Source organism: Cryptomeria japonica, chromosome 1 (genome assembly GCF_030272615.1).
Source record: "Cryptomeria japonica chromosome 1, Sugi_1.0, whole genome shotgun sequence".
In the NCBI taxonomy this organism is placed as follows: Eukaryota; Viridiplantae; Streptophyta; class Pinopsida; order Cupressales; family Cupressaceae; genus Cryptomeria; species Cryptomeria japonica.
Window position 1 is genome coordinate 648,366,312 of NC_081405.1, and position 17,051 is coordinate 648,383,362.

Here is a 17,051-nt window from a genome sequence, read left to right on the forward strand (position 1 = left end):
AACTAGCAAAGACTTATTAGATCTTTGATCTTGGATCTAGTTTGGTTCACACGTAAGTCATTTTATGACTTATGATTTGGTCATACATCTATAGTTAAATATTTTAGAATCTTTGGTAGTAAATGTTATATCAAAAGAGATGATTTCATTGGAAGATTGATCTTAGATGTGATGGAGGAATATTTCTTGGTTATTCTAATTGAAATCAAAGCATATAGATATTATAACAAAAGATTGTAGAGAATTGCAGAGAGTGCTAATGTCAAGGTGGATGAGCTGAATAGAAGTCAAATCAAAATTTAAGAGCATAAAGTGGTAGTGGAAATGGTCTTAATTGAACTAGTAACACCTTTACCAGAATAGAATGTTGAACCAATTACTTTAGTAGTATCAAAAAATTCAACAGTAATTGAAGATTAGGAAAGAGGAACAGAGTGTCAGAAGATTTCTAGGTATGAAAGGTTGAATCATTCAAAAGATCAGATACTTGGACAAGAAGAAGGTTGGTAGCTGATGAAGTATGCTTAATGTCTTTAAATGTACCAACATCAGTTATGGAGGCATGTAAAGATGAATTTTGGATGAAATCTATGGAAGAGGAATTGGATCAGTTAGATTTGAACAACACATGGTCTTGGATGTTACTAGAACTTGGCTTGATTGGTTTGCAATGGATATTCTTAGAAGGAAGGAATTGATTATGTTGAATCCTTGCTTTGGTATCTAGGATTTTCAAATACTTTCAAGGATTATCTGGTATGGTTTTTGTTTTATGATGACTTTACGCTTTGAGGATGTTCAAATGCAGATTGGGTTAGAGATACCAATAACCAAATAGGCTTATGCGATGAAGTTTTCTTTCTTGGAAAAAATCTTATTTCATGGATCAACAAGAAACAATCATGTACTTCTTTATCTACTACTGCATCTGAGTATGTTGCTACTGCTACTAACTGTACACAAGTTCTATGGATGACGTATATGTTGAAGGATATTGAGTTGGATTGTAATATACCGATAGTTATTCACTGTAATAACTCTTCTACTATTGTCATCTGGTATTTCTATCAAGTATAATTTTCTGAAGGAGTTGGTGGAGGTAAATGAAGTTAGATTGGTTTGAGGAATCATTTGAGCATTTGAGTGACAGGTTGAGGTTTTCTGCCCCTCTGGTAGAGACGTGATGATTCTATTTGGCATCAATTCGATATGCATTATCAGAGATATTATTCATTCCATATTGATGTGGGGATACTCCTGCTCAGGGGGAGTAGTTAGTCTTATGATTCTGTGGTTTATGTTTTTGCTTTGCTATTTATGTCAAATTTTTGGCATGGATGTCAAAGTGGGAGAGATGTTCATGTGAAAAACATAAGGAGTTATATACATTAAGGGGAGAGATACTTATCTATAATATAGAGCTTAATAAAGATATCAATCTAAGGGGGAGATTATTGGAGGAATGGTATTTCAGATTGGTTGTATCCCGTTGGGGGAGTTTGGTTCAGGTCTATGGATGGTTATTTGGTACAGAGACATTTCTAAATCTTATTGTCATATCATGTTGTAGGAGATTGTTGGTTGTCTTCCATTTGGGGAGACATGTTTGCCATTTCTTGGCACTTGGATATTTTTCACATCTAGTGTTGCCATCAATACCAAAGGGGGAGATTGTTGGTAATTTGGAGGAACTGATTATGTGTTGCATTGATGTTTGTCATTGATGGCAACACCGACAACTCTAGCTACTTTGGTTATTTAACGGTATCCTTCTAGTCCCGGTAGGTTGTTTGGTTTCTAGTTGGATTAGATAATGATGATCTGGTATGCTCCAGTATGTCTTGGCTTAAGGAATTGGCTGATTCATGCTACTTTGATTCATGTTTATTTAGTTGGTTTTGATTTGGTGATCGGATGCTATCTTGTATGCTGGCAAGCTTGGTTTGTTGTTCTGGTGAGGGTTTCACCAACAGAGCTTTGATGAAGATCTTTGATGTTATGCTTAAGTAGTGTTGGTGCAGCTTCTAGTAGAGATTCAGGATGCTGATGGTGATCATGTTCAAGACTTAGTTGATTAGGATAATTGTTGTAGCCTGTGTGGACATAAATTGGCTCTGTTTGTATCTATGCTATGGACTAGTTTCTATAACATGTTGGAGGATGTTTCTGATACAATACTGGTGGGATTTAAGGATTGGTTTACATTGTTTTCAGCCTAAGATGACTTGGTTGATCATTTGAGTATGGGTTAAAGTTATGAATTTATTGTATTATCTTTTAGGTGGCCGACCTAATTGTTTAGGTCCTGAGTTGGTATAAATATGATGTAAGATCTCATTTTAGCTCGTGGGAGAAGATATGCAAGCGAATAATGTATTAATCATTCATGTAGACGATTTGGTCAATCATAGGTGATCGACTTGGATTTGTGGAAGAGGTTTTTGGCCTTCCATATTGAGATTAAGTAGAACTGTACTTAGGCATGGGAGATGCTATACTTGCAGTTCAATCTTCATTCTAGATTGTTGTTCAATGTTTATGTAGTCAGTGAGACTCCTTTTGTGATGAGCAGTGTGTTCTAGGCTATTGGCCTTCCTGCATGTGTAGACCCCTTATTGTAATATTTATTCATTTGATCAGTGGATAGATATTGTGGGTCTCCAATCCCACTGTGGTTTTTCTTCTTTGACGTTTTCCAAGTATAAATCTATGGTGTTATGGTGTTCATCTTTGTGATTACATTGTTTCTTATTGTTATATGCTTTAATGTTGACCAGTTGGTGAATGCATGTTATAATAAGGTTAAATTTATCCATTTTGGTAGAACATTGATTCACACCCACCCCCCCTCTTAGTCTTCTTGGTTTCCATCACCCACATCCAAACATCAGGGATTTTCTGGGATCCCCTACCCATATTCAAAAAAATTAGGCAGCAAAAGGCTAGCCCGATCCTTAACCAAAAACAAACAAAAACTAAGCTGGCCCCTTCAAAACTATCAACATCCAGCCAAAGATAAGCAAGAGGGTTTTGAAAGGCTCCCCTAACCTTCAAATTGGGTTTTACAATGGCTGCCAAAACCACCAAAAACTGAACCATAACATGGGGGTTTTGAAAGGCACCCGTAACCTTACAAATAGTTTTTGAGGTGGCTCCCAAAACCATAGGTCTAATGCCAACACCCTTGAAGCATCTGATAACCGCATCTCCAACAACAAAGCATCTATCTACCTCTATAGGATAGACATACCTAGGCTACACTACAACACCCAACTCCACTTCAATAGGAGGGAGGTTAACTCCAAAACCATCCATCTACACCAATAAAGAAGGAAGGGCCACCTCAATAAGGAAAATTGAAGAGAACCCAAGTTGTAGAGAGAAGGTAGACCAAGAGATATTATAAGCAAAAACATAGCCAGACCGAAGAGAACAACCCATCAACAAATCTTCCACCAAGCTCTAGGGCAGAACAAAATCCAAAAGAGCTAAAAGAAACCCCAAAGGGCCTGCTAGATCAATCAAAAGAAAAAGGGGAACAAAAAAGCCCATCCCAAGGGAAGAAGACAACCCAAGGGGAAGAGAGAGCACACAAACCCTAGGAAGAACCCAGATGTAGAAGAACCACCTAGGTCCCAAATCAAAGGGAGGGCTTTCCAAAAGATGCAACATATCAGACCACACAAAGCCCAGAGACAACAGAAGTAGCCTCTATGAAGAAGGACATCAGAGCTGAGGAGAGGAGCAAGGCAACCTAGCCGACTAGGGTCGGTAGCCAAACCCAAAGGGCCACACCACCAAGCGTAGGATCTAACCAAGCTAGCATCATCCAAACCAACCGACTCACTAACATGAGCCCCCTTTCCTTCAACCAAAGTGGAAGAGAAAGCCGACTCCCCAACCCCATCAACACTGAAGAACACACCAAGATCGCCATAATTGCTTCTACCATCATGCTCTGAAAGATCATAAAGGAGTAGAGACTGGCAGCCTGCAAAATAGGGACCAAGAGAGGCTTCGGCAACAACCGACACCCACGACAGACCAACATCTGCCACAACCGCACCCACCTCATCAAAAGATCCATCTTCATCCTCCCCATCTGCCTCCCCTATTGCATCTTCACCAGAGGAAACCCTAGCGCTCATCCCACTCTTGCTCGATGACCTACTCTCGCTCGCCATTGCCATGATATGAGAGAGAGGTTGAGAGTAAAGTTTAGTTACTATTATCATAAAGGTTATTTTCAATTTAGATTAAGGTTATAATCATAATGTAATTCTAATCTAAAAAATTAATTAAACCCTCATATTTTAACTCTAATCTAAGTAAATGATATTTTAACCTTAATTAAACCTCATATTTTAACCCTAATTTATTTTAAGTATAATACTTTTACCAATACATTATTTTTCAATATTAGATTTTACTAATTATTTTGATGATGATGAATTGTGTTTGGTTGAGCATTTTAAGTATGGATGGATAGTTTTGTTTGTCAAATACTGCTGTGATTGTCAATTGTCTATTCAATATATAGAATGCATCTTGATTAGATAGTTTTCTATATTTATTAATTAAATTGAAAATCAGAATACAACTGTATTGTGATTTTTAATTTAATTAATAAGAAAACTTTACAATCAGGATGTATTCCAGTAGTGTTCTATTCTTATTAAATCCGAAAGCAGTCTCATATGTTTGGTCATATGTTCAAGCAAACTAATGATTGGGATTGACAATAAATTTAAACTTCTGTTTCTATTATTATTGGAATATTAGAATAGAATAAAAAAATTGTAACATTCATAAGATTTTTTTTTTTCAATAGAAGTGGATAATTCCACTAAACTTTTTTATTAATATTTTTGATTTTTTTACACAAGATTCAAACAACATACCAGAGGAAAGAACCCTAGGAAGAAAACCTCTGGTCACAGCTCATAAAATAAACCTATAGTATCTAACGGATCAATTTATACACCCCGCCCAAAACCACATACAAAATGCGGTCACAACACATATAATATTAGTTTTGCATAGAGCTCATATGACAATTTGCCAAAAAAATCCATCGGATAATTTTCAAATGTAGACTCCATAGCTGCTATCAATGGAAGAAGACAAAATTTTCCAAAGCCTTGTGTCAAATCCCATGAGCCAAAAACCTTCCTGCCAAAAAAGAAAGTATCAAAAAAACTTTGGAAAAACACTATTATATCAAATACCATGACCTTGAACTCTTCTCTAGATAACGAACATGAATACTTGAAATGAAAGGGGAAAGCGTGAATAATTATCATCATAAAATTTTACATTGACGTTACTCAAGAAAATCATATGACTATTGTTGCAAACCTTCCCATACCCTAGAAGGAATTTCCTCAAAACCCACCTCTCGCTAATTAGCATTGCTATCAATGGCTAAATTTGCCAAATAATCTGCAATCTTATTAACTTCTCTGTAACAATGGGATACCAAGAAAGATTCAAACAATTCTAATTTTTGTAAAATGGGATCAAGTATATACTGCAAATTCCAACAATTCGATTTCTTTTTCATAACACATTGAATAATCACCATAGAATCACCTTCAATTATTAAGTCTTTAATTTCCAAAGAGATTGCCATATCCAATCCAAAAGACAAAGCATGAAATTCCGCATAATTGTTAGTTTTAAAACCAATAGCATGACACTTAGCTCGAATAAAATTTGCATTGTGATTATAAATTACAACTAACTTGAACTATAAATTATACATTTTTATCAATGAACAAATATTCAACTAACTACATAAATGATACATTTTGGTTAATGAACAAGACATTCAACAAACTCTTACACACCAATCATAATTTTTCCTTTTAATGAATAATGAATTCAACAAACTGTTCTACATGTGAACTGTAAATTATGCATTTTTCTCAATGAAAGAGAAATTCGACTAACTGTCACACATATAGACTATAATTTTTTCTTTTCCAATAGACAAAGAATTCAATTAACTATATATTATACACATGAATTCTAAATAATAATATTTTTAGCCGACTAACCAGGAATCAGTGTGTTCCAATCAATAATCATGTGATCCGTTTGTTTCTGTGTGTTTTGTTTTTCTTCTCAAACTATTCGATGTGAACTCAAAATTTAACTCTGGACAATTTTGTGTGAAGACAATTTTCTAGCCTGACGATTGTGAAAACAAAATAAAGATCGACAAAGCATACAATACAAGTGCCCAGCAAAAACACAAAACACTTTTGATAAGAATTGGGAGAGGCCAAAAGCTAAGACATGATAAGAGTTTGCAAGATGAGAGAGACTTCGGATATGCTAAAACAAACTTTATCTTTCTCCTTACGTCTCTGATTTCAATATAATACAAGTGAAAAAAGGATGGAAAATAATGGGTGAATCGGTCCAAACTCCACAAAAAATTATGGTTTTTTACAGTCAAACAAAAGTTAATATAAAAAAAAATCATATAGAGCTTTCAAAAATAAATCCGATTCAGTATAAGAGCTACCAAGAATAATTGTTGTTATATCTTGTTTAATAAAATATTATTTGTTAAAAATCGGACCGTTTAAATCATACACATTAAGTTTTGATTTTTATACTTCAAATGTTAAACACTCAACATTGACTGACATTCTCTAGACTTAATATATTGTTTTTCACATGGATGCATTATTAGTAGGCAATAATATCTTTGAATTTTTTTATTTTTTTTTTGAGGATCCATCACATAAAATTTTGGGATGAGAAAGAAACTTGCGACTAATGTTGAAAGAAAAGAGTTTTGGTCCCGCTTGTTTTATCTCTTGTTTTGTAATTGGTTGATTTGTTTTATGACTTTCTTTTTTTTGGTTCCACTCTTTTTAGCTATTGCATTCTATTTGGAAATCATATATTGTCTTTCACATTGATGTATTATTAGTAGACAATACAAGAAACTAGCTTTTGTCCCACTCCTTTTGTATGTTTCATTGTATTTGGTTGATTGGATTTTTTTACACTCTTTTTGGTCCCACCTTTTTTATCTATTGCATTGTATTTGGAAATTATATCTTGTCTTTCACATGGATGCATTATAAGTCATAGAAAGAGATACAAAACAAGAAGGGCCACATGTTTAGCAGAAAACAAATTATATTTTTTGAGAATCCATTACACAAAATTTTGGAAAGAGAAAGAGAATTGTTATTGATGTTGAATGAAAAGAGCTTTGGTCCCACTCTTTTTATCTGTTGCTTTGTATTTGAGTAAGTACTCTTTTTATCTTTTGCATTGTATTTGGAAGTTATATCTTTTCTTTCACATGGATGCATTATTAGTAGGCAATAATATCTTTGAATTTTTTGTTTTTTAGAAGCCATCACATAAAAATTTTGGAAAGAGAAAGAAAATTGTGATTAATATTAAAAAAAAAGAGCTTTGGTCCCACTCTTTTTATCTATTGTATTTGGTTGATTTGTTTTTTTCTTTCCTTATTTTTGGCCTCACTCTTTATTTGTTGCATTATATGTGGAAATCATATCTTGTCTTTCACATGGATGCATTATTAATTGGTAATAATATATTTGATTTTTTCTTTAATTTTAGAATCTATCACTTAAAATTCTTGAGAGCATTTATTATATTCTTTTTCACAATTTGATGGCATCCAGGATTCATATAAATTATTTTCAACCATATATATGGAAAATCCAAAACATAGAATTTAGAAATACTTTATTCAGATGCATTCTTTTCAAAAGCTTAAAAAATTCACAACAAAAAGAGTAAATTAAAAGGAAATAATCGACAACTAATGAGAAACAACAAATTCTACTAGGTTTAATAATTCTAACAACCTTTCAACAAAACTTATTAGAGGATGGACTATAATAATCATCTCCTTTAGCCCTTTCAATTCTTCAATACTCTTTATATATTGCAGCCTCAGACATCTAGTAATGATAATGCTCTCCAAGAACACTAAAAAATTGATGCCTTGTATTTGTCTGAATAATCTCAATCTTCTACGCTACAAAGCATTTATCCTCTTTTCTATTCTTAATTTAGTATAGATTTCCACCTGTTATAACTCCTACAACTCTTTGTCTAGTCTTCTCTTTTCTAATCACACATCTAGTGCTACTGAAAAAAAATTCATAGCCTTTTCTTCACATTTGACTAACACTCAATAAATTGTGTCTTAATCCTTTAGCATAATAAACATCATCAGTTTTATGCTTACCATCAATAAAAACACTTCCAATACTTTGAATAGCTAAACCATCTTCTCTAGCAAACTTCATAGATCCTCCATCATATTTCTTAAGATTAATTAACCTGTCTTTATCACTGGTCATATGATTTGAACATCTAGAGTCTATAATCCATGTATTCGATTCTATCTTAGCACACAATTCAGTCTTAACAACTTTTTCTTCTTTTGGTTTCTCTAAAATATTATTTGTATCTTCAATTGCTAGAAACAAAAATTCTTCATTAGATTCATTATTATCTTCATGTTTAGATGTATGTTCCTCAATAGACCATAAACCTTCTCCTTTATATTGAAATTGTGTCTCTTAAACTTGTTCTTCTTCTCATCATCAGCCAATCTCTTATAATCTTCTTTCTAGGTGCAATTAGAAGCACAATGTCCAATTCTACCACAAGAAAAATATTTAAGAGGTTATATTTCTCAATGCCTCAGTGCAATCTTCTCACAAAATTTTGTTTAACCTCATCTAGGTCTCCACTACATTCAGAATCATCAAGTCTTGAAACATTAAATGTTGCTTCTTTCTTTTCTCCTTTTTCTTCCTCCATTTCTAAAATCTCATAGGCTACTAATGTACTAGTAAGATGATCAATGGTGGGTAAAATCACAAAGTTATGTCATGATGATTCAACTTTTTTAATTAAATCAATAGAAAGCTAAATATATGTTTTGAATTTTGAAATGATGTAAACTAATCAAATGTATATTTTTTGTGTATCTTATGCTTGTAATTTTTCAAAAAATTAAGAAAATAATTTGAATATACTTTCTTATAAAGTAAACACTATAATTTAGTTTATGATAAAATGTTGAAATTGAAGTTACACGATGCGTCACACTTTATATAGTATATTTTTCCCTTTTTTCTTCATTTTTTTAGGTATATTGAAAACTTGAAACTTTGGTGCAAAAATATGTTTTTAACTTTTATGTATATATATTTTTCAATAAATTTGAAAATTTGCATGTACTAAAATATAATTGTTTCCATTTTGCGTCACCTTATTTATTTATTATTTATCCAGATTCAAAAAGAATTATATCATCTTGACATAGACTTTTTTCTCCAATGCATTTATTTTTAAATTATTTTTTTCCAAAATTTAGTATTTTTCTTTTATAAGATAACCAACCTTATATTTTAGTTTTGATGACTTACTTTCAACAAATATAAAATATAAATATTCAAACTAATTAAAATTATAAAAGATATATATTTTGGAAAATTCACTTATAGATCTATAAAAGGATATTTTTACATTTAAAAAAAAAAACAATTATAAGAGTAGGAGTTGTTGAAACATTGAGTTTTTCCAAAAATAAATTAAAAATTAGTAATTAGATCCAAAGTGGTATAAAATATACATTTAGTAGGCAATTTCAATTAGAAAAGTTGTGGCCCATATATAATATAGCTATAATGAATCTCTATAGACAATATGTTTGACTAAAATTAATGTTTAGTTAAATTACTTAAATTCACTTGTGCTAATAAGTTGGCCTGAAACGTGACATAATTTTGTGCTTTTGTCCTTGTATACTTACTCAAATCATTGTTCTCTTGTATAGCACATCTATGTGGTTTGTAGGATTTAGGCAATGTCAATAAGATCTTATGCACAACATTATATTCCTCAAAATGTCCTCTGATAACTCTAATGCCATCAACAAGATTAGTTACTCTGTGAATGTAGTTCTCAATGCTGTCATCTTCAAGCATTCTTAGGTACTCATACTTTTGCTTCAGATCTCCTTCATATACCAAACATAACTTATTCCATACAAAAAAAATTTCAATCCTTTCACCCTCCCAAACACAGAATCATTTTACAACTGAGAATTATAGCTCTAGCCTTTGCATTAGCTTCCTTCAACTTTATCTCGTTCAGAGTATAAGAACCACCCTACAAAGGTGTGTATTTAGTTTGAATTATCTCCCAAATTCCATTTTGTAATGTCTCCAAATGTGACTCAATTCTCTCCTTCAAATATGAAAAATTTGTACAATCAAAGATCGACACTTTTCGATGAACGTCTTGCACCATACTAGATCTACCTCAAGAGGTTAATCTTACTCAAGAGGAACTTTTCTCTGATACCAATTGTTGAACCTAAGTTAAGACTAGGAGGGGGGGAGGTTGAATAAGTACAAGCAATTAATTATTGCACTTCATAAATAATTAATGAGTAATGCAAGATCAACACATGAACACTAAGAATTTATATGTTGAAAACCCAAATAGAAAAAAACCATGGTGAGAACTTGCTCACAAGAATATATCCACTATGAATATTAGATTACAAAGATAAGAACTAATTGTTCTAGACCTACACATAATTGATAACTTCTTATGGAGAAAGATACAAAAGTGACTTGCAAAACTTGAAGCTAACTACACCCAGGGAAAGATATAGAAAATGACATGAAAAGAAGGATCTCCTAATGATGAAGTTGTCCTTGAACTCTACATCAAGTGACCAACATCAACACACAACTCAAACTTCAACTATCCACATTCACTCTCATAACATTGCTATAGTCTCAACACAACTTGCATATCATTCAAACACAACTCTTCATTTTTGCTTACACTTCCTCTAATCTTTGCTCTTTACCATATCACATAGACCCTTTCTCATTCCATAAAATACAACTCAAACACACATATGCCTTATATACAAGATAGATCATCAAATCTCAAACCAAATCGTCTTGAACCAAAATATATCTTCCAAACCAAAAATCCTCACTCTAATCCACTCTAAGAGGAATAGAGGACCAAAACAGATCTTCCTATGATCAAGTCACTGATCTGCAATTACATGAATGTAACCGAGGACATATCCATGTGTTATGCATTCATATAAGAAATTACCAATCAAAACATACTCTCCTATACAAACAACTTAAATTTGAAACTCCACATGTTACAATGAGACCCATAACATATCACACAAGCTCGCATAAATCATATCTTGACCTAAGGATAGGTCAAACATAGAATATCACAACAAACAATGAACAATGCCATAACATTCAAAGAACACAACAATATTTTTTGATGTTAAAAATAACATATCCATGATACCAAAACCATAAACAATGAAGATAACAATAATACTCAACATCAATAACACTTTCTTGACCTAAACGCTTCTAGAACAACCAATAGAACAACCTGCACCATCAACACAGTAAGATAACATTGGACTAAGACATTTAAAACCAAACTGAAACAACAAGTTTGACATCAATGATAACCACAACATCATACTTCCAACACATAGGTCCTAAGGTTGACATCTATGCTATGGTACTTATGTAATTACAACACCAAACATGACTAGAAATTTGCACACATTACTTTTTAAAACATAGTATTTTCAAAGAGTAAGTACATTGAATGACAACATTATATAATATTCTATATCAATGCATATTCTCCTAGATCATATACCATATATATACCATATGTTTTCTGCAATCTATCAAATTACTTTCAACATAAGATTAATGGAGTGCTAACAGTTAATGTTACCTAAAACATACCATAATTGCTTTCCAGATCATGTAGATTCTTATCTTCAATCTACCATGGTTCATCTCTAAGTGAAATCTGAAGCCTCCTATGTGAACATAATCCCTATCCACCCCTCTAAGAAGATTCTATGGCTTGTGGTGAGAGAGTGAACGTTCAGACCATCTTGTAGTGCATAGGGATAACATCCTAAAGATTAGTTACACAGTGTGTACCTACCATTTGTAAACTAATTAAACAATTCCATATCACTACAACATAGTAGGGCTTGATGTGACACCTACTTATGCTTCATTACAAATTCTTCATCATGTAGTTTACTAGACAGATAAGAAACCAAAGAAATCCATTGCTGGCATGTCACTAGTGGAATTTGTCCTGTTATCTATGAGGTATGGATAATAGTCTGATGACATCATATGATCCTTAACTACAGTAAATCTAGAACACAGATAATCTTTTCTCTAAATGGGGCACATGATTTCCTTTTGTGATCACCTCATATGAAGGGTAACCTACACATTGAGGAATGCAACAACTACCTATGCCCTTGTAGGGCCCTTACTCCATCTATAGCCATAAAAGCTAGCACCTATACCTTTTATGAGAACTATAAATAAAAGATAGGTTCCTAATTTGGAATAAGTAGGTTCTGACTCAACCATCTCTATGGTTCAACTACCCATTTTGGTGTTTGACTGACATGAGGGTTTTATAATCCATTCTGGATCTCAAGTTGTTTAGTTGTTATTAAACTAAGAATACATAGCCATATTTATAACAAAGCCAATAAGGTAGTAAACTTGCCACACAATCATTGATGGTTTTCTAGTACCATTTCCTATCTTATAAAGGTATTGTAGTTATTCTATGTTTATTTTTTAGCCATGAATGGGTTTCAAAAATATGTTTGAAGAAAAGACAACTTGCCCCTATGACCCTCGATTGAAGGTAATTTTAACTAAACTATCCATTTTCAAATTTTTTTGACAAACCATTCCAACTTCCAAGCTTATAAGGTAGTATTCTCATAGAAATTTCATACATACAATAAATTAACCATTTCATTATCGAATATATCATTTTAGCTAGCCATATTTTCTTTAGTAGATGTCTACTTGCATAACATCAAAGTATTATTTCCTTTGAAGGAACTTCAACTCATCATTTCCTTGCTACAGTAAGTGTTCTTCTTTGTTATAATTATTCAAATTCCCATTCAATTTTTTTAAAGTTAGATGATAAAATTTCCAATTCCATTACATTAACTAATAAAGTTCATGCAGTTTTGGTGTAGACAAGGTAGGGAGATCCAATGAAGGACATCCCATCCTTGTAGCCTAACACATGAACCATGCAAAATATACTCATAATAATTAACAAGATGCTAGAAACAACAGAAAGACCAACTGATAACATAACAAACACATAACTGGTAAAGAGTATGAATAAATCTTATTATAGTCTGAAGAATTACACATGCCACAAGCTGGATCGTAGTCCATGATACAAATAATGCTTACAACACAATTACAAGATCTACACATCTTCCACATATCAGATTGGCCTCTGGAATCAATCTGTTGGTTCTACCCTAATCCAGACCTCAGCCTTTCGACCTCCGTCTATCGGATCAAAATCTTGTCAGACCTACATCTTCATTCGATTTGTAAAATCTGTCTTTGATCTTCTAACTTTTGTCTTCTCAAATGATTAACAAAACTCTATTTATATTGCCCGCAAATAATAATAACTTAATCAAGTCGGCCCAAAGACTAACCAGTTCATGAGATGTGTAATGCTATCATGTTGGCTCAAATCACTAAGAACAACTTTCAAAATGCATAAGACAATGCGCGATACTTCGGGAACATTGGACATGGCATAAGAAACATAAATCAATGATCCACAAGTCACGGAGATGAACCGCAACCCAATCCAAATTCACTCAACACACTGCCAAAATAAGTGGTAAGAACATATCAACTGGGCCAATACTAGAATCAATAACTCACTGGAATTAAATCCAAATGCCATGAAACTCAAACATGAACAAGACTACAAACACAAGGGAATAAACACAAAACCACAATGCTAAACACTCAAATAAGAAGAAATGTCACAATCTAAAGTGATTCCATTGAAAACTGCTCAACTGGTAAGAACTAGAATAGTGCTTTTGCATCAAACTCTTGGGGTTAATTGAAAAGTAAGTCCCATCACTTGATGTGGTACGACGGTCTATCAGTAGGTACTTGTAATTGCCTTAGGGGGTTTAGCAATCTAACTACAGATTTTGGTTGCATCTCCTTAGCGATCTACTGGTCCAAACTATAGCCTGCCTCAATCGGCAATTTGTTCAAGTCTCAATCCACTAACTGCCCCAAGCTCAAGCTCTAGGGTCGACAGTCTACCTAAAAACCTTTCTCTGCCTCACGATCAGAAATCTAAACAAGTCCACAAGTTGCCTCAACTTCCTCTCCAACGAACTGGTGTATAATCAATACTTTGTCCAACAACAGGTTCACAAACCAGTTCTGATACCACTTGGTGCAGTCAAGGTAGGGAGATCCAATGAAGGAAAGCCCATCCTTGCAACCTAACACATAAACCATGCAAAATATATTGGTAATAAGGAACAAGATGCTAGAAACAATAGACAGAACAACCGGTACCATAACAGAACACATAACCGGTAAAGAGTATGAATAAATCTTATTACAATATGAAGAATTACACATGCCACATTGTTGGATTATAGTCTAGGTACAAATAATACTTACAATACAATTACAAGATCCGCAAATCCTCCACATATCAGATCGCCTCTAGAATCAATTTGTCGGTTCTACCCTAATCCGGACCTTAGCCTTCCGACCTCAGTCCACCCGATCAAAATCTCATTGGATCTACATCTTCACTTGATCTCTAAACTCTATCTTCAATCTTCTAACTTATGTATTCTTAAATGATTCACAAAACTCCATTTATACCGCCCGCAAATAATAATAACTTAATCAAGTCGGCCCAAAGACCAATCGGTTCATGAGACATGTAACGCTAACGCTAGCATGTTGGCTCAAATCACTAAGAACAACTTCCAAAATGCATAAGACAATGTACGGTCCTCCGAGATCATCGGACACAGCACAAGAAACATAAATCAATGATCTGCAAGTCATGGAGATCAACCGCAACCCGATCCAACTTCGTTCAACACAATGTCAGAATAACTGGTAAGAATGTATCAACCGGGCCAATACCAGAATCAATAACACACCAGGATTAATTCCAAATGCCATGAAACTCGAACATGAACAAGACTATGAACACAAGGGAATAAACCCTAAATGACAATGCCAAACACTCAAATAAGAAGAAATGTCATGATCTAAACCAATTCCACTAAAAAATTGCTCAACTGGTAAGAACTAAACTAGTGCTCCTGCATCAAGTTTGAAATGAGCACGATGGGAGGCAAGGTGGGTTTGGGTGTTTCGGGGGATTCTAAGAGTAGAGAAGATGGTTGCGAGGATGATGATGATGGGAATGATTCCCTCTATTACATGGAGGGGTTTTTACAGATGAGGTAGGTGGTTTCGATGGCAGAGGTGATGTTGGGGAGGTGGTATGTCTACCTTCTTCAGTGGTTGCTGCAATTTTTTGTGGAGGTAGGGTTTTCATTGGAGGCGGTAAGGTTTCTTCTACAGACGAGGTTGAGGGAGATACTGAAGGTGGAGAGGATGATGGTAATGTTGATTCTAATTTTGTAGCCTTATCCTCGTTCCTCTCCCTTCTTGGTCTCCCTTCGATGCAATTTGGGGGTTTCTGATTGGGCTGTGTTCCTATTTGGTGTGGCATATCCTCTATGGTTGATACTAAGGTTTTGTTGCTAGGAAATGGTGGCTCTAGAGTTGGGCTGCATATGGATTGACTTCTCCTTCAGCTGGATCCTTTCTCCTCTCCCCCTATTGAGGTGGGGATTAACTCTTTGAAGGTGGAGATGGTTTTCTCCTGTGAGTGGCATGTTTCTTTTGTGTGGACCCTCTATTCTCTCCTTGCTTGTTCCTTGGTGAGGGTTTCTTTTTCTCCTCTTTCCTATTATCATGGATCATTGCTTGAGGTGGTTTTCTCTCCTATGGAGGTGGAGATGGTGTGAGTCAGTTTTGAGACTACTGTTGTTCATGTTTTTGGTCAAGGGGGCCTATCAAAAAGCTCATGGAATTATTTGCAAAAGGTTTTGGGTGTCTTGTCAAAATCCTATGTCCTAAAATGTGCCTTTAGGACGAGCTACTATTGTCTGGGCCTCGACTAGTTGTGGGAGCCTTGTAAAACCCACTCTTATAGGTTGTGCGAGCCTTGTAAAACCCACTCTTGAGGTTGAGAGGGCTTGGAAAAACCCTATGCTTTTTTGTTCCTCTTAGGGATAGGCTGGATGTTGCAGTTTTCAAGGGCCCAGTTTGGCCAGTGATTGATTTTGATTAGGTTCAGGATTTGTTTTTTTGTGGCTTGGATATTTTGTTACAGGTTATGGAAGCTTGAGAAAACCTATCTTGTTCGTTGAGGGTGCCTGATAAAACCCTCATTCTTTGTTTTACACTTGATGTTTTGTTGGTGTTTGGTTGGTTGTGGCTGGTATGATTTTCTATTTATGTTTCTTGCAGCCTCTGGGTTTTGGGATCTAGACGCCTGTAAGTCCAAAAGGTTTCAAGTCCTTTTCTAAAATAGTTGTTTTCTGCCAAGTAGTCTAGTCCATTAATTAATGGTATTTCTATGATTGTCAGGGTTTTGGGGCGCCTTCAAAACCTATTTTATCCTAATAAAAAATTAATAAAGTTCATGTATATAAATTCTTCACTAAGAATTGAGAAATATATGCAAGGCGACATCATTGAGGTAGAAATTTTTCTATTAATTTATAATTTTGTGTGATAAGATTTGGACATGAATTCTCCTTTGTTTTTAATTGAGTATGTCTCTAATAGAGTGAGCTATAGTAAGGGTATCTACACAATTTATCAAACAAAAACAACACAACATCCATACCTTATGTTGTAGCTCTATAGGAAGTGATGCAATAACAATTGTCTACTTAAAATCAAACATGCAATTAGCTCTAAAATAATACTTTCAATATCCACAAAACCATTTAACATAGTTTATTTATGCTATCTTATATGAAATTATAGGGTAGTAAACAATTTAATTCTATTTCCTTGGTTTATTAGTTG